We start from the raw sequence: 27,249 nt of genomic DNA, 5'->3' as shown, positions 1-27,249 counted from the left end.
TAAAACACCCAACCGATCAGTATTAGTAATAGCATTATGCCCTGCTTCCAGAGAAAGTCCTTCACTTGGATCAGTAGTTTTCATATCCTGTTCTCTCATAAAGGTTAATTTCAGCTAATTTGTTTTTAAGGGCTGTATTTCCGTCATGTTCTTCTGCTCCTTTTTTTTTTTTTTTTAAACAAAAGGGACATTGAGCCACATTTAGAGAACATTGATTTGACTAACCTTACGGTTTTATAAAACTGCTTACTATTTAAGCAGTCTTTTTGTAACCATAGGTCTATATGAGGAGTAAGGATTACTTGTAGGTTTCACTCAGCTGCTTTTCTTTCAGCGATACTACTACATCACCCTTTATTACTTACAGACACTGTTGGTATTTTAACCTTGCCTTCCTGGGCCTTTTTATATTATTTGAAAAATATCTAAGCAAATATGTGGAGTCCTCAGGCTTTGTAAGTTCTCCAGAATTAATTTGACTAATATAAATTGCCAAAGAAATTTTGGCACATGGAAGTAGAACTTGTAGTTTTGTTTAGCTTAACATTTTTTTTAGTGTTACCCCTCATTTTAGGATATCATGTAGTACTTTTGGTAACAGCAGCTCTGATAAATATCAAGGCCTTCAAAAGAGTACCAGATTTTTCTTAGGATCTGGAGTGAAGTTTAAGTAGTAACCTAAGGTTAATCAGTCCTTCTCAGGGTCTATAGAAATTATTATACTAAATTATGACTCATGCCTAGAAGTGAGCATTTTCTGTTTTTGTCTTTGATTTCATGTTGTGTAATTAGATAGAATATCAGGCATTTGTTTCTTCTTTTTTAAAAATAGGCTTTAGTCTTTTTTTTCTTTTTCTTTCTTTCTTTCTTTCTTTCTTTCTTTCTTTCTTTCTTTCTTTCTTTCTTCTCTCTCTCTCTCTCTCTTTCTTTCTTTCTTTTTTCTTTTATTTAAGATTTTATTTGAGAGGAAGAGAGAGAGCAAGAGAGCATAAGCAGTGGAGAGGGAGAGACAGGGAGCCTGATGTGGGACTCCATCCCAGGACCCTGGGATCATGAGCTGAGCCAAAGGCAGACGCTTAACCCACTGAGCCGCCCGGGAGCCTGGTAGGCTTTAGTCTGAAGAGCAGTTTTAGGTTCACCACAAAATTGGGCAGAAAGCGCAGAGATTTCCCACATACCTCTTCCATCTCCATGTCTTTTCATGACTTGAAGCTTATTTCTTTTTCATGCCAAATAATATTTCATTGTTTGGATGTACTACAGTTTATCCATTAATCTACTGAAAGACATCTTCATTCTTCAAAGTTTTAGCAATTATGAATAAAGCTGCTCTAACATCCATGTGCAGGTTTTGTGTGGATGTAAGTTTTCAACTCCTTTGGGTAAGTACCAAGGAGCATGACTGCTAGATTGTATGGTAAGAGTATGTTTTAGTTTTTAAAGAAACAACCAAACTTTTCCAGAGGGGCAGTATCATGTTGCATTCCCACCAGTGATTGAGAGTTCCTGTTGCTCCACATTCTTTCCAACATTTGGTGTTGTCAGTTTTCTGGATTGTGGCCGTTCTGATAGGTCTATAGTGGTATCTAATTGCTGTTTTAATTTGTATTTCTCTATGACATGTGATATAGAGTTTTGGGGTTTTCTTTTAAATTTATTTTTTACATGCTTATTTGCTATTTGTATATCTTCTTTGGTGAGGTGCTGTTAAGGTCTCTGGTTCAGTTTTTAATCAGGTTATTTTCTTACTGTTGAGTGTTAAAGGTTCTTTGCATATTTTGAACAGCAATCCTTGGTCAGATGTGCCTTTTGTAGGTCTTTTCACCCAGCCTGAGGCTTATCTTTTTCTTTTCTTGGCAGTATCTTTTGCGGAACAGCTTTTAATTTTAATGAAGTCTAGTTCATCAGTTCTTTCTGTCTTGGATTATGTGCTTTGTGTTGAATTTAGAAAGTCTTGCCAAACTCAGGGTGATCTAGTTTTCTTCTTACATTATCTTCTAGAAGTTTTATAGTTTTGCATTTTACATTTTAGGTCTGTGATCCATTTCAAGTTGATTTTTGTGAAGGATGTAAAGACTGTGTCTAAATTTCTTCTCCTTCTTCTCCTTCTCCTCCTCCTCCTCCTCCTCCTCCTCCTCCTCCTCCTCCTCCTCCTTCTTTCTTCTTCTTCTTCTTCTTCTTCTTCTTCTTCTTCTTCTTCTTCCTTCTTCCTTCTTCTTCTTTCTTCTTCTTCTTCTTCTTCTTCTTCTTCTTCTTCTTCTTCTTCTTCTTCCTTCTTCTTCTTCCTTCTTCTTCTTCCTTCTTCTTTCTTCTTCTTCTTTCTTTCTTCTTCTTCTTTCTTCTTCTTTCTTCTTCTTCTTTCTTCTTCTTCTTTCTTCTTCTTCGTCTTCATCTTCATCTTCGTCTTCTTCGTCTTCTTCTTCATGCGGTTGTCCAGTTGTTCAGCACCAGTAGTTGAAAAACTATCTTTACTCCACTGTATTGCCTTTGCTCCTTTATCAGTGGTCAGTTGGCTGTATTTATGTGGGTCTGTTTCTGGGCTCTCTATTCCTTTGTTGTGAATCTGAGAGTAAAATGTAGATCTCTTGACTCGTTACTTCTTAATAGGTGTGTATTTTGTAAGAACAAGGACATTTATTTATATAGCCACCGCATAGTTACCAAAAGCGGGAAATTTAACAGTAATACCATACTAATCTGATCTATAGACATCCATGTTTTGCCGTGTTTCCCAATAGTGCCTTCCATGGCAGTTTGTTTTTTGGGCCAAGTATCCAGACCAGCATCACACTGATACCTAGTTAACCGTGTTTCTTAACTCTGAATCCTTTAATCTGGAACAGTGTCTTAGCCTTTTTTTTGTCTTTTCATGAGATTAACATGTTTTTAAAGAGTACAATCCAGTTTTTTTGTTGTTGTTGTTTGCTGTTTCCTGCTTATTAGATTTAGGTCATGCGTTGTAGGCCAGACAATGATATTAGTGATATTGTGTCCTGAGGTCTTTTTACATTAGAGATATGATATCAGTTTGTCACATTATTAGTGATGTTAACTTTGATTATTTGGATATGTTACTAACTTTTCCTTCCTAATTAATAAGTAATGTGTAGGGAGAAACTTTGAGGCCATGTAAATATCCTGTTTTTCATGAAATTTTCACCTACTAATAGCACTCCATGATTATTTTTGCCGAGTCACTGTGGTGATTGTGGAATGTCACTGTTGTTTTGTTTGTTTGTTTGTTTGAACTCAAGCTAAATTGCTCTGCCTTTGAAAAGTAGATCAGAATTCAGCTACCATTAATTCAAGTGTGGGATTTTTGAGTAAAGTGAAAGGAAGAAACAGAGAGGGGTTGGGGGGATGGAAGAGCCTCTTTGAGCCTTCAGGGTGTTTTTCATTTTTAGCAACAAGGACTGTATAAATTTTCAGGGTTTTTTGTTTGTTTGTTTGTTTGTTTTTTTTGTAGAAAGAGGGAAAACCTGTGATGGTGTTTGTTCCCTCTTTACGCTCCAGTGGCAAGAAAAGCTGCTTAGAAGTAATAGATCATGGATGTGGTTTAAATAAAATACACATTTTTACTGTTGAAATTGTGGTCCTGGTTTGATTCATGTTGGCAGCATTTACTAGTGATCAAGTTACTTAATCTCTCTGCCCCTCAGTTTCCTCACTTGTAAACCAGAATATTATTTCAGTAGTTCTGGAGTGAGGCCCGGGAATCCATAGTTTTCCAAGCACTCCCCAGGAGATTCCGATGCGCAGCCAGCTTTAGCAAATGGAAGTCGGCCTTCCACCTCGGTGACGGCTGCACATGCAGAGTTGATCCTGTCCTTTGCAGGGTATAGAGCAGTTCCAGGACGTCTTATGTTTCTCAAACCTGAGCATCTTAGGCATTTTAAAAATTGTTCTTGTGGTTCTCCCTTATCACTTAAGGTCTTACCTTCTCCAGCACATAAATTAGGTATAATCTGTACGTTTATATCCCTCTTACAGCTTTAAGAGACAATTTATAAATTAATTCAAACCAAACTAAAAAAAAAAAAAAAAAAAAGAAATTCTAACTACCAACATTAATTTAATAGAATGGGTGATTGTGTTTTGCTGAAATGAAAGAGCCACTTGTTACTGATTGCTTATGGCCCAGATTATTGGGGGCTGGGGGATGGTGTTGAGTTACTGTTGTAACTGTTGAGTTACACTAGCAGGTTCCTCAAGATGACTCAGCTCTTCTTTTGCTTTCATTTTTGTGATAATAGAGAAACCTCTGTAAGTGTTCAATGTGGCTTGCCATGATGTGACTTTGTCCTTATGTCGTATTAATGTGTGGCACATTTGGTTTATCTTATTTACTTCTCTGTGACACCTGTAGTAGTACTACTTAGTTATTTGATTGTATGTAAACTTATTCGGAATTAAATCATGTACCTCTAAACTCTGTTAATTGAAATTATAAAATAGACAACCCAGGAAATGAATACATCGAAAAAATTTAAGATATACATTGAAATGAAAAGAAAAATGAGGCCTCTCCTTCTCCCACTTCCCCATCTCTTGCTCCTCTCTGAGAGAGACAGCCGGCCAGTGTCCCTGACATTGTGCCCTGGTTATTTCATATATATATACAGTTGACCCTTGAAGAGTGTGGGGTTTAGGGGTGCTGACGCCCCCATCTGCAGTAGAAAATTCCTGCATAACTTCTGGCTCCCCCAGAACTTCTAACAGCCTAACTAATAACATGAATAGTTGCTTACCATATATTTTGTATGTTATTATGTATTATAAACTGTGTTCTTACAGTAAAGTAAGCTAGAAAAAAGAAGATATTATTAAGAAAATCATAAGGAAGAGAGAATACATTTGTATTACTGTACTGTAACAGATCTGCGTATAAGCAGGCCCATGCACTTTAAACCTTTGTTGTTCAAGGGTCGGCTTCAGTCTGTCCTGGTGAGAGTAAATGAAGAGGCTGTGATCCTTTAACTACTTGTCTATAGTGCTTGGAACAGTTCCTGACTCTGAGAAGTTGCTCCTTAATTATTGAATTAGTAGTTGTCTTCATTTAGAAGACAGGAAAAAATATATATTATTAAAAAATAAGGTGAAGAAGGATTTTTTTTTAAAGGAATACATTAAATGTGACAAATGAGACCATCAGTGCAAAGTATAGCATTTAATACAGTCAAGGGGGAGATCGGCCAGTATCAGCCAGAAAATACACATGTACATTGTATTAGGTTTTTTCAGAGGGAAGTGACTGGTGTTTTTCCACCCTGTTTTCTACCTCCCACTGAAATGGGAGAGGTGTGGGACCCAGAGAGTATTCCTGGTGATGGTTTCAGTGATTAGACATCAGTGTATGGCTCAGAAAAAAAATTTATTTTAAACATTTGTTTCCGTACCTGTTGAAATTCTTATCATGGGCTTGTGCAACTCATACAGCATATACCTTGTACACACGCACATATCCATTTTTCAGCTAACGTAATATGAAGCTGGTTTACTATGTTTTTGTTTTTATTTATTTATTTGCTGTTTTGGTCTCTAATGCTGCTTTTTTTGCCCTTTGAATCTTTCATAGAGGGGAGCTCGCTATACTCTTAAAACAGAAAAGGGGGGATGTATTGTTGATTATGAGGCTGCTGCCCTTGGGTGCAGCCTCTTGACAAGTGACGGTTCTCCTTGATGCCTGAATCGAATGGAGAATGCTGTTGTACTGCCCAGGGCCTTGTAACAATTTATAGTTTGGATGGAAAAGCAGAAGGAACTAAAAAGGCAGCTGTACAATGCCTTTGGTGTCCTGCAATAGGTGTGTGTGGTGCCCTTGAACCAGAAACCTTTGGGATTAATTAGTAAGGTGCCTCGATCCAAAGGATTGTGGAGGGGTGCTTTGGAATTGCATCCAAAAGCAAATTAGCGCCAGAAGTGGCTGATCCCAACTCCCTACTCCCGCACACTTGGTGGAGGGTGGAGGTAATTGTCCACGATAACAGAAAGGAAATTGAATGACATTAGTGAAGTTTTAGGGTAGTGTAACTGGAGTGCAGAACATTCTGTCAGGGGTTAGGGAGGTTTGATTTATACTTGAATCAGAGACCATTGGCTTGATTTCAGGCTAAAAATCTTTTAAAAAATGTATTTCTAGTATGTAAAGATTCAGGAATACTCTTAAATTAATATTACCGCTTAATCTACTCTTTGGTTAAAAACAAAAAAAAAAATTTTTTTTTTAAGTTTGAGGACTTTCTGACCTTCTGTGTTGGAATGGGGAATTGGTGGTTGATACCTATACAGCTTTCCTTTGTTAGTGGTGCCTACTTCGATATGTTAAAAATGTCCACAGATGTCCAGAGATGGGCACACTCGCCATAGTGATTGAATGTCAGTCTGCTCTTAAGATATTGAGCAGATTTGTTAACAAACAAGATGAGAATGCAGAAAGATGTCTGATGCATTGTTAAACTTACTTAAAAGAAAGGCAGCTGGCAAATGATAATTGACAGACATGTTTAATCTGTAGAACTTGAAATGCTGCTATGGTTGTTGTTGGTTAAGTAGGGAAGACCCATCCATGAGACCAGGGCTTCTCTAGAAATGGATGAAGAACGACAAAGAATCCAAGGTGACAGTTGAAGGACTGCATGGCAGGAAAGGCACTGTGATTAAATCCCCTGATGTTGTCACTGAGCTGTAAGGCCGAAGATAACACGCTCTCCTCTGCTGAAAACAAGAATCGATGCTCACTCCTTGATGGGCTAAATTATTAAAAAGAGCCCTTCTTACAGTGTTTCATTATCAGGGATTTGCCTCAGCTGGTGATTTGTCGGCAGCATAGGGAGATTTGCTAGGCATTTTGTATTAAAATTATTCACTCGGCTGGTGGAGCCCTTTGGATAATTCCTTCCATTTAATAACGCTCTTGAATAGATGTGGGATTTACTTTTGCCTAAGTGGCTTTGTATCTTTTGGAGTTATTAAACAGAGTGTTGGGCATATACACATACTTTCTTTTTAAATCTTGTTTCCTTGTTTGTTTTCTCTTTTGTAGCTGTGGGTGGTTAACAAATTATTTTAGTGATACCCTTAGCAAACATCAGTTACATTTGGCATATTATATCAACCTGACACGTTGGTTAATACATGCTGCATTTCATATTCTTCCCTTAGGAATATAAGAATATAATGTAATAATATAATATAATTATAAATATAATATAATGTAATATAAGAAGTTGACTTCATTTTTATTAATTGTGTGTGTGTGTGTGTAACTCTTAATGGTTTTGTTAGGTAGCTGATGTGACTTTGGCCAACCAATTGAAAAACAAAGTAACCTCATCTCGAGAGCTTTAGGGAGAGAAAAAAGAAACTAGTGTTGTGCTTCCAGTGTGATACAAAGGCCAGGGAATGAAGAGGAGGAGGAGACTTTGCGGTCAGTCGTTTGCCGTTATCCACCAGCCTCGGAGGAGTTAGGCATTGCCATGTGGAAGCATAATTTGACTTGTCCATTGGACTGGCACAGTTGGAACTTCTGGGTGAAGTTTGAAGCCTTCTGCCCTACTACAGTCTGTCTGAGGAGAGGTGAAACTCGGCTTCAGTGTTTCAGAATTGGTGGTGTGACATATTTATAGTCTATGGTAGAGACAGTACTGCTTATAAAAGATTTTATTATTTCATTATTTATTGGGGGGAGGGTCAGAGGGAGAAGGAGAGAGAGAATCTTAAGCAGACTTCACGTCCAGCGCAGAGCCTCACATGGGGATCGATCCCATGACCCCGAGATCATGACCTGAGCCAAAATCAAGAGTCAGACACAGCCAACTGAGTCATCCAGGCACCCAGCTAAAAGATTTTTTTTTTTGGTTCAGCCTCAGGAAGAGCATGCTCAGCTGGACAAAGCCGTAAGAGACGTTGGTCCCTGTAGTGAAACCATGAGGTGAGCCTAAGAATAGCTTAAAATCACATTTCTGCTTCCCGGGAAAACTGATCAGATCTAAAAATCCTTTTATCTAGTGTGGAGGTAAGAGGGTTGAGAGGGAAGAGAGAGTAAAGAAGGAAGGAAGGAAAGAGAGGGAGGTCTTTGTGAACTCCTGTGACCGGCTTCAGTAACGGTATTGGACGTGGCTTATGTGCGTGGATTCCAGCCACGGTGGGTGCACAGCTGGTGTGGAAAGACTCTGGTGCGGGAGAGCTCACCTTGGAGAAGTGAACCCCAGGCCGGGTTCCAGTGTGAGAGAATCTCTGGGGAGGGAGATGCTGTTCCTGAACGTTGCAGCCCACCCCGTAGCCAGCTTCATTGCTTCTTTATATGCTGGGGGCTAGGAATGCCCTGTGAGCCCCACCTGTGTTCCTAAATGTGGTTAATGATCTCTTCTGTGCCACTTTTCCACCTGGCCTGATCTGTTGTTGTGCTGCTTTTTGCAGCGTCTTGTGTGCTATTTGTTTCCTGTTCCCCTGACCAGATTCGCAGCTCCCCCTTCCTTTCCAAGTCATTTTGGTTGAATGAGTAAGTAAAGGACATGGGTGGTGGTCTGTCTAGGAGCGAGAGAGGTGGCATTCCAGCAGGCTGATCGGTTGTACGTTTCGTAATCCCAGTGAAGGAGTCTGTAGAATGCACATTTGTGTAATGTCACAGTAATCTGGAGACACGATCTCAGTTTTCAGCTTGTTTTATGGTGCTGCTTTGAATGCAGTTGGGATTCTTCTGAGAATATTGCTTTACCTGACAGAAAGAGATTTAGTGCCCTTTTATATTTTGGGGTGAAGAACAGACGACTGAGACCTAGACAGCCTCTGGTCTTACTTCCTCCTTGGATGGAATGAAGCCTTCCTGTGATTGCTGGAGGAAATACAGTTACCTAACAGTGACTGCTGAGTATCAGGCAGTTTGTTGAGCAGAGAAATGGGTTATTTTAGAAGAGGATTAATCAGTTTAAAAAAAATCCAATGAGATGTTTATTTACAAAATTATAGTGAAACTCTCCTGCTTTACAAACTTGATTACTGTTCAGATCAAATTAGGTTGCCTGTAAGTGCACTTCAGTCTCTCACTCTGCCCTGAATCTGACTCGGACACACTGCTACTCCTCCCCTTTCTCCGCACCTGCGGGCCAGGGACCCTGCAGGCTCAGTTCCTTTATAGCTGCATCCATTAGTCATGGGATCTGAAGACATGAGTTCTTATTCCTACCCAGTTTTCTAGTCCTGTGTATTTTTTCTTCCTGTTGGTTTATTGCTCGAGTTACCATTTTAGAGATCTAGTTTAGCAAGAAGCAACATGAATTTCTTTGAAAATTCAAATGCCTGTTTAAGAATTAGCATTGGTGCAAATGAAATGGTTAAACGCTTGCTATTTTAATTCCCAAAGGAAGCAGTGAGAGGTGAGACCCAGTGAAAGTTCCCTTTGAACTGGAGCATGCCCTGGGCATCTGTCATGTTTAATAATGCTTTTGACCTTTAGGAGTATTGAACTTGGAATTTCTCTCAGGTCATTTGGGGGGCACTGTCACACACTCTGTGTCAGCATTGTTCCTAAGATACGTCACGCCAGATCATAGATCTTTGAGGTTAATTCATTAGAGAAATTTGTTTTATCACTCAAATTGAATTTTCCCTGTAAGGGAGATAAAATATCAGTGTGGTACGCTAGATTTCTGAGTCATGGGCTGCTGTGTCTTTGGCATACTGGTTGGAGATGTTCTGTCTTTGGGTCGGGGTTTTTTTTTAGGCGAATCTTACATCTCATGAACTAAACTGCATATATACACACAAGGGTGTTTAGGAAACTTGGGCTCATTCTTGCCAATTTCCAGAGAAGCGCCGTCTTATTTTGTGCTGCTGCTCAGGTAGGTGATTAGTAACATTATTACTTATTGACAGAGGTTTTTTGCAGCCAGGGGTGGTAATAAGCTTTTTCTGTAAAAGGCCAGATAGGAAATGTTTTCAGCTTTGTCTTCTCTGTGGCACCTCCTTTACTCGGTCATAGACAGTTTGTGACAGCATGGCTGTTTTCCAGTAAAACTTGACGTACAGAATTGTAGGGTGGGATATGTGTTGCCTGTGGGCCTATAGTCTGCTCACTGATATGAACTGTGGAGGATTATTCACTCCAAAGTCACCCCAAAGCTCGCTCTTTCCTTCTTCACTTGGCCTCATGCCTCTGAGAGGATTGTGTGGTCGGCAGAGTTAGTGGGGAATTGCATTTTTCCTCTCCTGTATGGTTTTGAGCTGGTAAGTGTTTTATGTGTTTATATCTACAGCTGTGTCTATCTCTCTCTGTAACAACCAATCCACCCCCCCCCCCAGTAGTTTTTGTATAGCGCACTAATAGGTAGGTGTTCCTTTTGAGAACTTATTCTCACTAATGACCCTAGAGGATTTTCACAGTATGCTTGGATTTACATATAGGAGGAATTAAATGTTTGTGGTTTTTTTTAGCTGATTTTTTTCTTTGTCAGTTAGCTTATGCCTATAAAGAATACTTGAAAGGTTAAATGTACATAATAAAAAACATTAAAGTTTGTGTTCTAAGTTTCCATGTGGGTCTTTTTTTTCTTCTTTTTAATGTTGCAACAGAATATTCAGGACAGCAGAATAGCCTTTCTAAAGAGATTGTTTTTAATGAAAAGTATGACTTTTCTGTTTAATTTAGTATTTAACAGATAAGTATTGATATGGGCGAATACTTTATTGTTTGTTGCTGATGAAATAAAACATTTGATACCCACATAAGCAAAGAAAAATTTCCCAAACAAAAATGAGTCCATAGTCACAGATGACATGGCTGATCCTACTCATCAGCTTTTTCATCATAGACTTTTGCTCATAGTGGCATCGTGGGACTGAGTGGGGATGGCTGCATGCCAGCCTTCCTTCACCATTGAAAGAACAGCACAGAACTCATCCGATTGACAGTGATTCTTAGAAGCCTTTATATTAAAGGACATTATTATTATTACCAAGCTAATATTATCCAAACAATTTTTAAGAAGCATTATTACTGACAGATCCTATTTGTATCCAGGTAGAATATTAATGTTTCAGATTTTACTTGAGAGTAGGATTTGAGGGTTTATGTTACAACTTAAACTACTGTGATATGTATGTATCATTTGTATTTGCTCTTAGTTTAGTTGGTGCATTTCTGGCTAAATTATTATGAAATTGTCTGGGGTTTCTGCCCCTTTGTGTCCTTTCCACAAATGCTTTGTTAACTACTGTGAAATGTAGCACGTTCTTACTGCAGTCATTAAATCCGATTCTGTCTTCACTAGTTGACCAAACAGAAGAGTTAGTGGGGAATTGCTTTTTTCTTTCCTGTATTATTTTGAGCTGGTATATCTTTATGTCTATTGGCATACACACATTATGTAATTCGTTGTGGGTACATACCCATGATCATTTATATTTTATTTTACTATGATTATGATTAAGTAATTTCACTTCACTGAGAGGTAGATTGCTCTTGTGGAAGAAGTAGCCAGCTGGCTTCTGTTTTCAATTCTTACTATCAGAACTTCCCAGCTCTGTTACTTCAGGTGAGCTACTTAATCTTTTAGGGTATTAGTTTCCATCTATCTGTCATATCAAGGTAATACTTGTCCTGCTTACTTACAGGATTATTCTCGTGAGAATAAAGAGAGGTAATATAGTGCTTTGAAAATTTTACAGTGTAGGAGTATCAGTTGTTACTAGGATTGGCTGTATATAATAAAAACCTAAATCATAGTGGTAAAAAGTCTATATTCTCATGGAAAGCAAGGTGTCTTCAAGGGTATGCCATCCAAGGTTGGTAGAGGGACGTGATTTGCAAGCATCTTGTTTCCAGACGTTGGCTGCCTTGTCCTTACTGTGTGGTTTCCATTCGCAGGGTTTCCTTGTGGCCACAGATGGCCCTCGCAGCCACAGCTGTCAGACCAATGCTCTAGGCCAGTGTTATTCAGATCATGGCCCAGGGCATGAACTATTTATTACTAGTCTACCATGAGATAAGTATAGAAACTGAAAGTAACCATTTAGAGATTTTTATAGCTGTTTGACTTTGCTGCAGCATCTTATTTGTGTTTTGTAAAAGTACTACTCTGGAGTGGACTGGGGGCGAATGGTTCTCTACCACAGCCAGACAGCTGAAGGAGGAGGGCATATAGGCAAAAGCCAAGATCGCCCATTCCAGAGTGTCTCTAGTAGCCCTGTCTAGCAACTTCAGTTTACACAGATTTTCCAAGGAGGCTGCAATTGTTTTGGCTGTGTTCCAGTAATGGAGGGGTTCTGTTACTAAGGAAAACGGGAGAATGGCAGTAGAGTAGGCGGCCAGCAATCTCTGCCCCAGTTGGACAGGTCTGAAACCTCAGAGCCATTCAGCACAGAATCAGATTCACAAAGGCTGCCCAGGTCTTTAGTAGTAATGACCCCAGGCGCGGCAGCTATTTCTGGGGGCTAGGAGAAACCAGTTCATATCTCAGGTGGAAAAACATACTGAGAATGTCAAGAGCAGAGTAAAATATAAGAGATTATATAGTTACCTTTCATAGAAAGGAACATTTTTAACAGATTTTACATTTATTTGTATTTTTATAACTTGAAAATAAATTTGAATTTAGTTACAGTTCCTCATCTTAAACCAAGATGGATTATCTTCATGCAAATATGATTAAGTGTGATTCTCCTAGGATAAGGTATGGAAGTAGGGGGTGCCTGGCTGACTCAGTAGAGCCACTCTTGATCTGAGGATTGTGAGTTCAAGCCTCATGTTGAGTGTAGAGCTTACTTTAAAAAAGGTATGGAAGTAGAGCTCTTTGAAAAGATGACTTTTGAAAGTTTCCTTTTTGTTGGTTTGGAATTGGCATGATCCTCTTTGGTAGGTTGTGTGTAAACAAATGTAGGGTACAAGTTGTAGGGAGGTTTTTAAGAGACAAGTTTAACAAGGATGAAGTGGCTTATGATTTAGTTGAATTTTATTTGTGTTTTCAAATCTTAATTTCATTGTTTCATCAGTATCAGGAAGTATGGTCAAATGTCTTCACCATGAATCTAATAATTCACATTGTGGCATTGCTGTTATTCCCCCCAGTACAAGAGTCTTTGTTTCCTTCGGGTGTGTTAAGCCCGTGTATATTAAACCTTTTTATTATGTAGCATTTGGTACTAGGCATCTTTAGAGGAAGGGATTACTATGGCTGCATCATAATGATAGCTGCATCTTTAAGAGAAAATCCAAGTTCTTACCTTCATCACGTGCAAATATTTGTGGGAGGCACGGGGCATAACTAGATGGCTTTAGGTAGCTCAAAAGCAATGTATTTGCTGTAGTGTCTGCACATTAGAGAGGAGGCACAAAATGATTGAACCTGTCCATTGGTAAGGTAAGGAGGAGGCATCCTAATGAACTGGGGGGTTTGGAGTTTGCTTTTACAGATAAGGGGCAGTGGAAGGGAGAGAAGGGTGAGTTCTAGATGGAGAAACTTTTACCACCAGCTGCTTGTTGGTTCAGAGTGGTGTTTGTTCTCTATATAGTTCTCATCATATGGATGATTTTTAGTCATAGTGATGGGATTTGGAACGTGGGAAGATTGTGGGCAGTGTCCATTAATTAGCTTATGTAGGTAGTTTTGCAGTGAAAATCGATGATTGTGCTTGGCTTTTCATCTAAAGGCATTAATTGGCTTTTATTTTTTCTCTTAGCAGTGAAGATAATGCTGATGGTCATTTGCCATTCACAGGCACTGAGAAAAACCTGCCTTGGTCACAAATGGTCAGTGACTGCTGGTCGGGCCAGGACTCATCTTGCTTTTAGACCATCTATTTCTTGACCATTCCATTTGAAGAAACTATGTACCTTTCCTTCTTGTTTTATGCCAGAAAAGCCTCTTCACGCCACCCAGTTATTCATAGAGAAAAACTTGCCTTGTCTGCCAGCCCAGGTGGCTTGATCTTTACTTTCTTGCTGCCCTGTGGAAGTTGGTACAAGATGTAGTGCATCTGATTGACAACGCCACGGGACTCTTGCAGCCTTTTCTTCAGAGTCTCAGTTGGAAGAGGTCTGCTGGCTTTCCCCTTTATAGTGAGCAAACATTTGGGAAGCTCGTGCTCAGTTCTTAACATCTGAAATCGTTGAATAACTTTCAGTTGCTCCAGATACTGACAGAACGATACAGTTGAGTCAGGATAGTTTGGAGACTAATTGGTTGGCAACTCTTTCTACTCAGCAGTACTTCAACTCTTTCTAGAGAAAGAAACTGCTAGAGGATTCTGGGTGAGCCCGGGCATGTGGTCAGCGGCAGAGAAGCAGCAGCTGTGACTCAGCATCGCTGAGGAGGCTGCAGGAGTGGGAAGTCAAGTAAAAGTGGAGGGAGTGCAATTTGAGGACTAGAGGTTCCAGACTCACAGATTAACGGTGTGTTTACCCTGCTTCCTGGAAGCATTGCTTTCATAGTTCTTTTCTAAGTGTGAACTAATTAAGATTAGAAAATTTCAGGTTTTACTTTGCAAAGCTTAAAGGCATGGTTTGTGTCCTTTTCTCCAACAGCACCAGAATCAAAATACCAAATAGACTACCTCGCTTGGCTTTGAGTCAGTATGACCTGTAGGCTGCAAAGTGGGTCACATTTCCCCCTCAGTTTTCAGGGCTCCTCTGGCTTTCTGCTTAATTCTGTACAGTTTCAAGACATTTATTTCATGAGTTAATTTACCTCCCTAAATGGGTTTTAAATTTCTTGAGGGAACAAGCTGTGTTTTGACCATTTCTGGTATTCTCTATGGTCCCTGGTACTGTTTCATGTGGATTGTATGCGATTTGTTTCTGGATTTAGTGGATGTGCTGTGTATCTCCGAGTGTCTGGCTCCTCATTCTTCAGGTCTCAATGTCACCTCCTCTGGAAGGTTTTTCTGACTATCCTATCCATGGCCGCATCCTGTTTTGTCCTTAGTAATTTTTTGAAGATAATTGCTCAATCTTAATGTCTTTATTGTTTTTATGATGTTGATCATCATCTGAAATCCCTTGGTGGTTTATTTGCTTACTTGTTTTCCTTTCCCCAAGGGTAGAACTTGGGCAAGGGTGACCCAAAATGGTGGTTTTTCACCTGGGCCTCGAAGGGTTGGAAGGATTTGACTGGAAAGCTCTGGTTGCCAGAGCTTTAGCTGAAGTCTTTTTAGTCAAAGGATAAAGGCAGAATATTTTTGTTGAATATTGGAGTCTAGTTTGGTTTGGTGATGGCAGTGGTTGATGTTAGAGCTGGAAAGATCTGTCTAGTTCTGGAAGCCATGCTGAGAAACTGGATTTCATTTGTTAGGTGGTGGGGAACCATGGATGGTTTTTTAGCAGTTGAGTGTATGATCAGAACTGTGCTTTAAGAAAATTAGATTAGGGATAGAAGGAACTCACTGGAAAGCTGCTAAAATAGTTCAGATGAACCAAAGTGAGGGCTTGATACTGGATACTATTAGTGAGAGTTGGAGAGGAAGGGAGGGGCCTTGCTTAAGTTTAAAGCAGCATTTAAGTGGGGTGCAGTGAAAACGTGTCCTTGCTGCCAATCAGTATTTATTGCAGGTAGGGAACACTTACAATTCAGTGGAATAATTTGAGGTTGGTATTAGATGCGCTGAGGACTCGTAGTGGTTTTTTGTAAGGGTAGGTAGAAGTGATTCTGTTTTTGCAGATTTTGAATGGAGACTCAGAGAAGTTCGGTGATTTTCCTAACAACATATAATATATTGACAGCCAGATTTTGGGGTTTTTTTTGTTTTGTTTTGTTTTTTTAAAGATTTTATTTATTTATTCGACAGAGATAGAGACAGCCAGTTAGAGAGGGAACACAGGCAGGAGGAGTGGGAGAGGAAGAAAGCAGGCTCATAGCGGAGGAGCCTGATGTGGGGCTCGATCCCAGAACGCCGGGATCGCGCCCTGAGCTGAAGGCAGACGCTTAACCGCTGTGCAACCCAGGCGCCCCGACAGCCAGATTTTGAATGTAGGTCTCTGTAATTTTAAATCCTGTGCTTTTTTCCTATAAAATAGCCTGTAGAGGACAGATGAGAAAGACGATGGAGTCAGGATGTCCAGGATTCGCTGATCATTGACTGGCGGTTAGGTGTGTGAGAGAAGATGAGGAATCCTGTAATAAAGGGTTTTGAGACCCAGAGCCTGGGACAGGGTTTGTTCCACCAGAAGCTGTGGCAGTTGTTATGAGAAAATGATTTAGTGCTAGTTCTGTCATAAGTCTTGTTTTACTTGTTTATATTTTAAAATTGTTCTTAAATTTTAGTTTCCCGGCCTTTTCCTTACTCTAAGGAAGCCAGTCTGCTCAAATAGGCTACAAAGGGATTGTCTCTTCTATGCAAATTAGCTGTTCATTCCTTTTATAGAATCCTGTGACAATTCCAGCTGCTTTCTCATATCTTGTCTTTATTTTCTTACATACATTTTTAAATTTAGTTCTTTTGGTTTGGTTGCTGTTTGTCTTTTAACTAGCAACCACATAATTATGAAATGTGTAAATTCGTGAACATCGGTAAAATACATCTTTTCTCTGCTGCATGTAGTGCATCTGTAGCATGTGGTCTCCAGCTGAAATCTGTCTGAGGCCTGAAGTTCACTTACCTTTATCCGAAGAGACTTGTCCTTTAGCTGCACTCTCCTTCTCCTGAGTTTCCTTCTCTGGTTACCAGAGCTTTGCCTGATGAAATTCTTACGCAGAATGCCAGGGAGGTGTGTTATCAATGTTTTCTTTAAAAAAAAAAAAAAAAAAAAAAAAAAAAAGTCCCTACTGCAAAGCACAGATGTATACAACCATACGAAGCATATGTGTAGCTTAATGAATTATTTTAATGTGGAAATCCCTCTCAGGTCAAGAAATAGGACTTTGCCAGCCATCTCTCGAGTTCCTCTGTAATGATAGTCCCCCCCCTTCCCTACAGTATTAACCAGGGCTCTGACTTTCAAAGTAGTTATTTATGTTCTTTTATAGTTTTATCTCCCAGGTGTGGCTCTCTGGGCACTAAGGTTTAGTTTCGCCTATGATACATCTCTTAAATCTGTTAAAATCTATAGATTTCCCCCCTCATCATTCCTTTATTTTCTTAACACTTTATTTATTGATGAATCCAAGCCATTTGACCTGGAGATTCTCCCACAGTCTCGATGTTGGTGATTGCACAGTGCAGTTAAAGAGGTGTGTCTGTCCTCTGTATTTCCTGCACATCAGTAGCTGGATCTAGTGGTTTAGTCAGACTTGCGTCTGATCCATTTGTGCGGGTTTGCGGATGGTGTAATACACCTTCACCAATGATACGTTACATCTGGTTTTTGTTTATTTTTTATATTATACCTGTATCTGGTAGTTCCTTGGGAGCTGCAAAATTATGAGATTCTAATTCTATCCATTTTGTTTTCATTTATTAGCTAGAATAATTTTATATGGCAGTGCTTTCCATCATCTATTTGGTTACCCAAATTGTGTAATTACCCAAGTTGTGTAATTTATATCGGAAAGGCAGGATACAGACTTGATGTTTTTCTTTATTTACCCGTTTTTCAAATAATGCATTAGGTATCCTTAAACCTTTTTTGGTGGGTTTCAAATAATTGCAGTTCTTAATCCTTATTGAAGCCCAGATTGCTCCATGGTTGGCTAGTGGGAGCCTCTTCCAGTTGGCTGCTGAATGCTTTTGATATGACCCTGGTGGTCTCGTAGTGTCCTTGGTATCTGTATGTCTAGATGTTCCATCCTCATCTTATGCATTGTAATGTTTCCCAAAGCAGACCTGGAATCAGCATTTCTTCTAGAATCCTTAGTTTCTTTTAATGAGAAATGATATTTCAAGAGTATACTCTGAGCCATTTGGGTCTCTTTGTTACCAGGTTGGTCATTAATTCTCAATCTTTTGATTCATATATTATGTGAAAATTTCTAAAATTTCAGTGGACAGAGCTGGGAAATATCCATTATGCCTTATAAATCATACTGATATTTTTTTTTAGAGATTTATTTGTTCATTAGAGAGGGAGAGCGAGAGAGGGAGAGGGTGGGGAGGGTCAGAGGAAGAGTATCAAGCAGACTGTCCACTAATCATGGAGCCCGATATGGGTATCTGTCCCATGACCCACGAGATCACAACCCCAGCTGAAACCGTGAGTCAGACGCCCAACCCACTGAGCCACCCAGGTATCCCAAGATCGATCTATCTATATATTTATATATTTATGTTTATATTTATATGTATTTATATCTTTATAAATATATTTTCATATATTATATATATATCTTTATGTTCTAGCTTATATTTTATATAAGCTAGAATAATTTTACATATTCTTCCCTCATGTTTTTTTCTTCCTTAAAGATTTTATTTATATATTTGACAGAGAGAGAGACAGCCAGCGAGAGAGGGAACACAAGCAGGGGAAGTGGGAGAGGAAGAACCAGGCTCCCAGTGGAGCAAGGAGCCTGATGTGGGGTCGATCCCAGGACGGATTACGCCTTGAGTCGAAGGCAGACGCTTAATGACTGAGCCACCCAGGCGCCCCTCCCCCATGTTTTAAATAATGGTACTTGGTCTGCATTTTCCAAGTATGTATATATGTATGTATGTATGTATCTTTATATATATCTTTATATATATGTATATATATACACATATATATATACATACACACACACACACACACACACATAAAGATCCATCCATTTATGAGAGAGGGGGGGGGGGAGGGAGAGGGAGAGAGAAACCCAAGCCGACTGCCTGCTGAGCGCAGAACCCAATGCATGCAGTTCAATCCCAGGACCCTGAGATCATGACCTGAGCCAAAACCAATAGTCAGAGGCGTAACCAACTGTACCACCCAGGTGCACCTCATACTGATACTTTTCATTCAAATTCAGAATTACTGGGTTTTTATTTAACCTCATCTTTATTCCATCTGTACCTGCTTTCTTTCATACAGAGATGCCTGGTTTTCAGGGACACAGGAGTGACAGAATTAGAATATCCTACAATTATTTTCTTTATCTCACCCTATCCATACAGTAGTCTCAGAGTAACGATATTAATACTGCTACCACCAAATATGGTTACTGAAAAGAGTTTAAAAAATTTTTTTGTTTGCACTCTGCCTATTATGAGATTCGAATTCTGTCATTTCATATTCATTTCTAAGCTAGAGTAATTTTACATATTCTTCCCCCATGTTTTAAATGATAGTACTTTGTCTACATATTCCAAGTCTCTATATGTTTAATCTTTACATCAGTCCTTATATGAATGTCTGTCTAGTCATTTTAGTTGTCTGAGTTTGTTTTCTAGTAGATTCCTTAGAAAGAAACTTGTAGGAATGCTATTCTCTGATTTCTTCAGTGTTTTGAACAGGTTGGTTGTGCTCTCATACTTGCAGGTCAGATTTGCTGGCTGCTCATGTTTTCTTTCTTTCTTTCTTTTTTTTTTTTAACTGATGTGTAGTTGACATACAACATTATGTTAGTTTCAGGCAGCAACATAATGATTCAGTATTTGTATGTAATAGGAAATGATCACCACAGTAAGTCTAGTTAAGATCCATCACCATACATAGTTACAGAATTTTTTTTTCTTGTGATAAGAACTTTAGGGCGCCTGGGTGGCTGAGTGGGTTAAGCGTCTGCCTTTAGCTCAGGTCATGATCCCAGGTCTGGGATCGAGCCCTGCATCGGGCTCCTGCAGGGCTCCTTGCTCAGCGGGAGCCTGCTTCTCCCTCTCCCTCTGCTTGCCATTCCCTTTGCTTGTTCTCTCTCTCTCCCTCTCTCTGTCAAATAAATAAATAAAATCTTTAAAAAAGAAAAACTTTAAAGATCTACTCTCTTACTAACTTTAAAATCTGCAACACAATATTGTTAACTATAGTCGCCAACTCACGTTTTCTCATCCCAAGTTCCCTAAATATGCAGCTACATTTTCTTCATGCATAAAGCATTGCTGTCAAAGTCTATTGATAATTTAATTGTCTTTCTCCTAATTCACATATTCTTTTTGCCCAGATGCCCGAAGAATTTCTTTTCATTTAAAATCCAGTAATTTCAGGGGTGCCTGGCTCATTCGGTAGAGCTAATCTCAGGATTGTGAGTTCGAGCTCCACATTGGGTATAGAGGTTACTTAAAAATAAAAATCTTTAAAAAAAAAAATCCAGTAATTTCAGTGTACAGTGGGTCTTAATGTTGTCTTTCTGGACCAATATGCTTACGTACTGTGTGCTCTTGAAGTATGAAGTTTCAAATCTTTTTATTTCAGAAAAATTTTCTTGGATTATAGTTTTTAGTATTTGTTCTTACACTTAAATTTGGTTTTCTTTTTCAGGAACTCCTGTATGCTAGTTGTTCCTTGCCTGTCTTTAGTATTTGTCACTTTCTTCTGAATGTTTTTATGTTTTTTTCTTTTTTTTCTTAACTTTTAAAAGTTTTCTTCTTTTCACTTTCTTTTTCTCCTCGTAAGGCATTGTTAGCTGTGTTTCTTCACTCTTGTATTCCTTTTGGATTAGTCTTCATTTCTTAAATAATTTGTCTGGCATGTCATTTCTCACTTTTCCTGTCTGAGTGATACTGCTCCCTAATGTCTTGTGTGTTTTATTTAATGGTATCTTTTAACTTGTTTTGTAACAGCACGTTACCGTTCTGGCTGTATGTTGTGTGTGTGCGCATTTTTTCCCTGTGCTTTCATTGACTGTAGGGGCGTTAGGTGGAGCTCCTCCTCCTTTTTTTCCTTGAAGTTTATCCTCAAGTACTTTTCTTTTGCTTATTTTTATGCAAATTTAATTTTTCATGGACTTTTAGAAGGAGATGTGGTTCAGTGGAGTTTCTTTCTTTTAACTTCACAAAACAACTTCCTCCCTGTTAAATTTGTAATTGTTCCATTCCCTGTAGCTTCTCCTCTGTCACGGCTCCTTGTCCTGTCAGGGCACTGTGGTGACCTTTTATGAGTTCGTAAGTGGTTAGACTTCTTGGCCTTCTCTGGCCTCCTTCTACTGACTTGCTGTCCGCATGGTCACCCTTGCAGTCTCCAGCTGCTGTTCTCACCTTGCTCTACCTCATTGCCTGGTAGCTGTTTTGAGATCCTCCTGATCTCAGGTATGCCCGATACCCCATTCCTTCCTTCCATTTTTCTCCCCTGCAGATGCTGATAACCACAGGTCTCGTAGCTGTTGGTGGTTTATGCCCACCGGTTTGTAAAGATCCCTTGTTTCCTCATTTTCTTTTTGTTTGATTTGACTCTCTAGTTGATCTGTTTTTATGTGGGGATTTATGAAGATACATAATCGATGCTGCCATCTTCCCAGAATTCCCGGTATGTTAAGTTTTTTTTGAAATGATTTTCTGCTAAGCCCCAGGACCAAGAACCCATGAATTCTTAAGTTGTGACCTGCTATTTGTTGTGACTGCCACTGTTCTTGTATGAAGCTTGAGGGAGGGATAGGTACAGAAGATAAGACCATGCAGTATTGGTTCAGCACATGTCCAAGGCACAGATACTCAGTTTTCTTCTAAAAATTTTTTCAGGCCAGGTTCAGGCATACAGGAGGTTTCCTTTGTCCTGTCTTCCTGAATAGATACAAAGATTGGCCTGTGAGATCTCAGTTTGCACCACTGATGGTGAGAATACGCTTTTCTCCCTCCACCTTCAACCCTTCCTCCCCCATAGTATATGTTTTAAAGCTTTGAGTTTTCCCTGTTGTTATATCCCTTACAGAATAATCCTAAAACATGTTAATTTTTTAGCCAAGGGAGCAACCATAGTGATGAGTGGGGTTGGAGATTTAAGGAAATGTTTTGTTTTTTATGAATATGATTTCCGATATATACATTCATCTGATGTAATCTGTCAGCCAGCAATTATAGTTGAAATTTTATGTTTTGCAAACATAAGCATTAGCTGTTACAAGTGTCAACAGTTTGGTGTATAAGCACAATATTAAACAAGTATATATTTATGAAGTATAATTACATAATTCAAATGAGAAAAATCTCATAATGTATAACCATTAGGTCAGTATTACTATTTATTTTATGTAAATAGAAAGTATGCTAATAAGAGGAAATGATACTTTACAGTATCAGTGATACCATACAAAAGAAGATTAAAATGCCAATGGTCTCATGGGCTAAAATATACCTTTTGGGTAATTAAATGCAAATTTAAATGAATCCACATATATAGTATGAAGCTATTTTCAAAGGGAGAAAGAAAGTCTTTTCAACAGATAGGCTGGAACAACTGGATATTTGTGTGTGGCAAAAACAAAAGACAACACACAACCCTACCTTATGCCATACCCAAGAATTAATTTGAGATGGAAGTTGCCCTAAACATAAGGTAAAAATTATAAACCTTCAAGAAGAAAACAGGAGAGTATCTTTACAGTCTTGATGTAGACAAAGATTTGTTACAGAGGAGATAGAAAATACAACCATAAAAGGAAAAAAATGGAATTAATCAAAAGACATTGTTGAGAATGTTCATAGGGACGCTTTAGGCTGTGAGAAACTGTTCACAACACGCATCTGAGAAAGGAATTCAGAATACATTTGAAACTTAAAAAAAAATCTACTGCAACTCAATGGATGAAGATTTGAATAGGACACGTTAATGAAAGAAGATGCACAAGTGGTGGGTAAGCCTATGAAAAAGTGCTCAGTGTCCTTGGTTATCAGGAAAATGCAAATGAAGCTCTAGTAAACACCACTACCTAGACACTAGGATCGCTATGTGGAAAAGACTCGTACCCTGATTGTTAGCGAGGATGCCTACTCTGGCAAGAAGTGGCATATTTCACTGGTGGGAATGAAAATAGTACAACCACATGAATAGTTTGACAGTTTCTTAAAAATTTAAATATATGTATATTTAAATATCTCCTAGTCTCTGTGATAGAAATCAGAATAGTGGTTCCCTCTACCAGTGGGGTAGGGATTGCGTGGGACAATGCTTGAGAGAACTTTCCACACTGGTAGAAATGCTTTGGGTTTGAGTTATAAAGGAGTGTATATATATTTTTATAAAAACTAATTGGTGTACCTAGAGGACCTGTATTTCACTGTCTGTAAGTTATATGTCAATTTTAAAATTCAGTGCAGATTTAAGAACATTTTATACAGTTTAGTAAGTGTAAATCTTATAATGCTGTTTTATAACATTTTAGTTTTTGGGTTTAATCCAAATTTTATTTGCATTTGCATTTGCAGTACATTAGAGTAGAACTTATATCAAGGGTTTCACATTTGGTTTTGGTCGCTGATATCTAGCTGGTTTCACTGTAGTGCATGAGATGAGTTCCAAAGTAAATGGACCAGTTACTGTGGTAAATATAATTAAAGGCTCTTTCGTTATGCTGTGACTGTTGAATCATCTCAGTTATTATGCATCAGTTTTTTTCTAGATGTTTAAGATATCTAATACTAGTTAGTGTATAGTAATTTGCCTACCATGATTCCCACAAGGGGCTATTTATATAGGGCCCTGTGATAGATGTGATGATGAACTTCAGAGAAGATCTTGCCAAGTTATTTGACATTATCTATAATGTTAATTTTTGAAGTGTCCTTCCATTTGACTATTTATATTTGGTTAGCTTTTAGTCTCTTTTATCTTGTATTATAGTCAACCTCAACAAGATGCTAGCTCCTACAGATACAACCCAGTTTGAATTCCTCTATGCCCTATTTTTCATATCAGTGTGATCAGATTTTTAAAAGACAATGAATTTCTGCTGTGTAAGAAGCTTCTGTTTTGGTGGAATTTGAATATAACATCGTAATTCTTATGAACTCTTATTAAATTTGATTCTTTTTACTTTCTTTTTCTTTAAATGTGTTTCCCCTTTCTTACCTAATTCTGGCTATTTCATATCTGTATGATATAAAGGTATATCAAGATGTAGATTACACACTGGAATATTAGGGTTGGATCAACTAGAAGTATATTAAAATTCCATTTATAGGGGTGCCTGGGTGGTGCAGTCGTTGAGCGTCTGCCTTCGGCTCAGGGCGTGGTCCCGGCGTTCTGGGATCGAGCCCCGCATCAGGCTCCTCCGCTGGGAGCCTGCTTCTTCCTCTCCCACTCCCCCTGCTTGTGTTCCCTCTCTCACTGGCTGTCTCTCTCTCAAATAAATAAAATCTTAAAAAAAAAATTCCATTATAACACTTTTGGGGAAAGGGGACTAAGAGGACAATTCTGGTATTTTCTGCTTGTAATGAATAACAGTATTTATTATTTCTTTGCCTCTATTGTATAATGTAGGCGCAATAATGAATTTTTACATGGTAAGTGAATCTGGATTTTTGTGGCATGATAGACTGAGAGATTCACACATAATGCACACAAATGGGAAACCTAAAAACATTTTTGTTTAGAAACTGTGATTCATTTTAAGTTACTGTTTATTTAAAACTAGCTTTGTAGGAGGCAGCACATGTTTCATGAACTGCCTAGGGCTAACCTACCCTTCGTGTAGTTTGCTTGGAGGTTAGGAGCTCTTGTCGGTAGGAAGGCACTGGAAGACGTCTTCCCCTGCTCACTGGTAAGCGGCCGGACAGGCGAGGAGCTGGCTGTAGTTAGTATTTAGGAGCATATTTTTCACCGAGTTTTGGGCGCGGTGAGCGTTTTCAAATGTTGTATTGGGAGTTGTCTTTTTAGTCTAGGGCAACTTAATGTTTGGTTGCTTGGGGTAGTTAAATCTTATTTTTGTGTTTTTATTGACATCATTCAGTCACTCGTTCATTCCTGTTAGTTGAAGGTCTCCTATGACGGACCTTGGTTTGTTCCAGGGAATAGCAAGCAACAACACTGATGATAGTGCTGCCCTTGTGGCTCTTAGGGTCTTTTGGGGTGCTGGGTGGGGATACAGACAGTATGTAAGCAAATGTTACAGTTGTGGCTCTTACACTGGGAGCCTCTGGGCGTTCAGACATTTTATGTAATAGCTTGCATGGTATGCACTTTTTTTTTTTGGCAAGAGAGAACGTCTCAGCAAAGGTTAAAAACCATTGTTCTAGGGGCGCCTGGGTGGTACAGCGGTTAAGCGTCTGCCTTCGGCTCGGGGCGTGATCCCGGCGTTCTGGGATCGAGCCCCACATCAGGCTCCTCCGCTATGAGCCTGCTTCTTCCTCTCCCACTCCCCCTGCTTGTGTTCCCTCTCTCGCTGGCTGTCTCTGTCTCTGTCAAATAAATAAATAAAATCTTAAAAAAAAAAAAAAAAACCATTGTTCTAGAGCCTGATTTGAGGTTACCACATATTGATTTCTATATAAATGCAAAGAGGCAGTAGCCTGTCTAAATTCCCTGGGCAGTTGATTCTGCTCTCTCTTCTTCTGTATGATCAGATTAAATTTTCTTAGGCATTGTTTCATTTTATGTCCTCGTAATTACTTACTGCCAATTAGAACTCTGACAGTTTCTCTTGTGAGCCTATCTGACATAACATTGGTAGAGCTAGGAAATGCTTTCCTGCAATTCCCTCTGTAGTGATTTCCTCCCCCAAATGATAGAATATGGTAATATTGTTAATAGGTAAGTGGTGGCTGTATTATTTGTTAATTGCCGGGAGTCAACTACTGATGTTTTCTTTTGACGGGAAAAGCTTTTCTGAACTCCGAAGACTAGGAAGTTATCTTGATCCTTGTTTTAAAAAGCGTCATTGGTGATAGGAGCTTGAATGTGTAATTGCACAAATCTAGACTTTAGCTTGTCCTAATCCTGGTGACTATATGTGAATAACAGAGCAGCACAGGGGAGCACAGCTTTGTGCTTGGTGGCCGGCTTAGCTTTGGGGCTCCAGGCGAAGATTTTCAGGGAAGGTTTCTTTGTTCTTAAAAACTGGGAAATTAATAGATCTTCTGGCCAGGAGGCCTCCCTAATTTCTGTGGGATGCTGGCCAAAAACAAGGACTCTGTAGATATTAATATAACTTTACTTCTTTGTTAGTAGCCTTGACAAAGCTCTCTTTTTATGTGTATTTATTTTTCATATAAAGGATCTTTTACTATTTTGTATTTTAACACAAGGGGCAGATGTCTCCAGCTCTGAGCTGGGCTTTGCATCATGTCCTGCCTTTTGAATGTTTCTTTCAACTTGGGTAGCTCTCTTTGTTAAAAGGCCAAACCCCTTAGTGAGATGTTCTGGGAAAGAGGACCCCTTGATATTTGAAAGGTGAGAAATCCATTTAAGCCATGTGATGGCTTCCGACAGCCCCACTGCTGGGTTCTGCTTGTTTTAATGTAAGTGATAGATGCTCTCACTGGTTGTGTTCAGTAATTGGATGTGAACTATATAATATAAGTGACATTTCGTGGCAAATGTGAGGGCGCTGTGGATGGCACCTGATTTCAGTGTTGCTGCGTTTTGGTTTAAAGGTAGAAACTCTAATGGAATTTAATTATCAGAGCATATATTCAAAGATTAGTTCAAAGCATTGTAATACCCTTAGTTGTTAGGTAACTGTTTGGTTATTGTGCATGACAGTGAGTGTGTGTGATTTATAATGCCAGCGTGTGCAGTGCAGCAATAGAAATGCTAATAAGCCTGTGTGTAAGGAGGACAGCCATCAATACTGTGTCAGCAGCTTGCTGCCAAGTAGTCGTCTTGGAAAGACATGATCTGTAATCAAAGAGGAGTTTGTGGGAATAGCAAACAGACTAAAAATATTACGATAAAAAATAGTGCTCATTGCTTTCTTTCAGGAGAGGTTTCAGTTACATCTTATTAATGACATCTGTCTTCCCTGTTTAAGTGTGTATACAGCCATGATGGTCTATTACAGGATAAATAGGAGTTGGTAGTTCTCTGTTTCATTTCAAGGCTGGTTTTATAACCGGCATTGAGTGGAACATCTTATATTCAATTGGAGACTCCTTAGATTTTATATTTAAAGGCTCTGTGTCTTTTTAAATTCAGCAAACAGTGTGACCTGTATAAGGATGATATGGTATGCATGGAGGGCAAAAGGAGTATGTGACTTTCTTCTACAAGCAGTTGAGGACATGTATGACTGCTTTATATTTATTTGCCTTAACATTCTTAGAATCCTTAAGTGTAAACCACTGGGCGCCTGACTATTGGCATGAACGGCTGTAATTAACTAGGCTTGTTCCTGTTCATTTTGTTCTCTAGCAGTCTGGTTGGTGTGTATTCCAACTCAATTAGACATCATCTATCATCCAGGGAAGGCTAGCGACATGGAAAAGAGAGCCACAGAAACATGCCAGGGTGGACAGAGAGAGAGAGAGGGTGTGGGGATGGAGAAA

General features: G+C 39.0%; 1 protein-coding gene across 8 annotated transcripts in view; it reads left to right on the top strand.

The window, feature by feature from the left end:
* RERE (arginine-glutamic acid dipeptide repeats) overlaps window positions 1-27,249 on the top strand; it is a 409,522-nt gene that overhangs the window by 196,298 nt on the left and 185,975 nt on the right. The window contains exon 1 of one of the 8 annotated variants that reach the window (XM_057305331.1): window positions 184-7,930. The exons of the other annotated variants lie outside the window; for them this stretch is intronic. The gene's annotated coding sequence lies outside the window, so the exon portion shown is untranslated. Of the gene's footprint in view, window positions 1-183; window positions 7,931-27,249 lie in introns of those variants that run through there. 8 annotated transcript variants of the gene reach the window in all.

Source organism: Ursus arctos, unplaced genomic scaffold, assembly GCF_023065955.2.
Source record: "Ursus arctos isolate Adak ecotype North America unplaced genomic scaffold, UrsArc2.0 scaffold_32, whole genome shotgun sequence".
In the NCBI taxonomy this organism is placed as follows: domain Eukaryota; kingdom Metazoa; phylum Chordata; class Mammalia; order Carnivora; family Ursidae; genus Ursus; species Ursus arctos.
The sequence above is the reverse complement of the archived record's forward strand: the minus strand, read 5'-3'. Positions and strand labels throughout refer to the sequence as shown.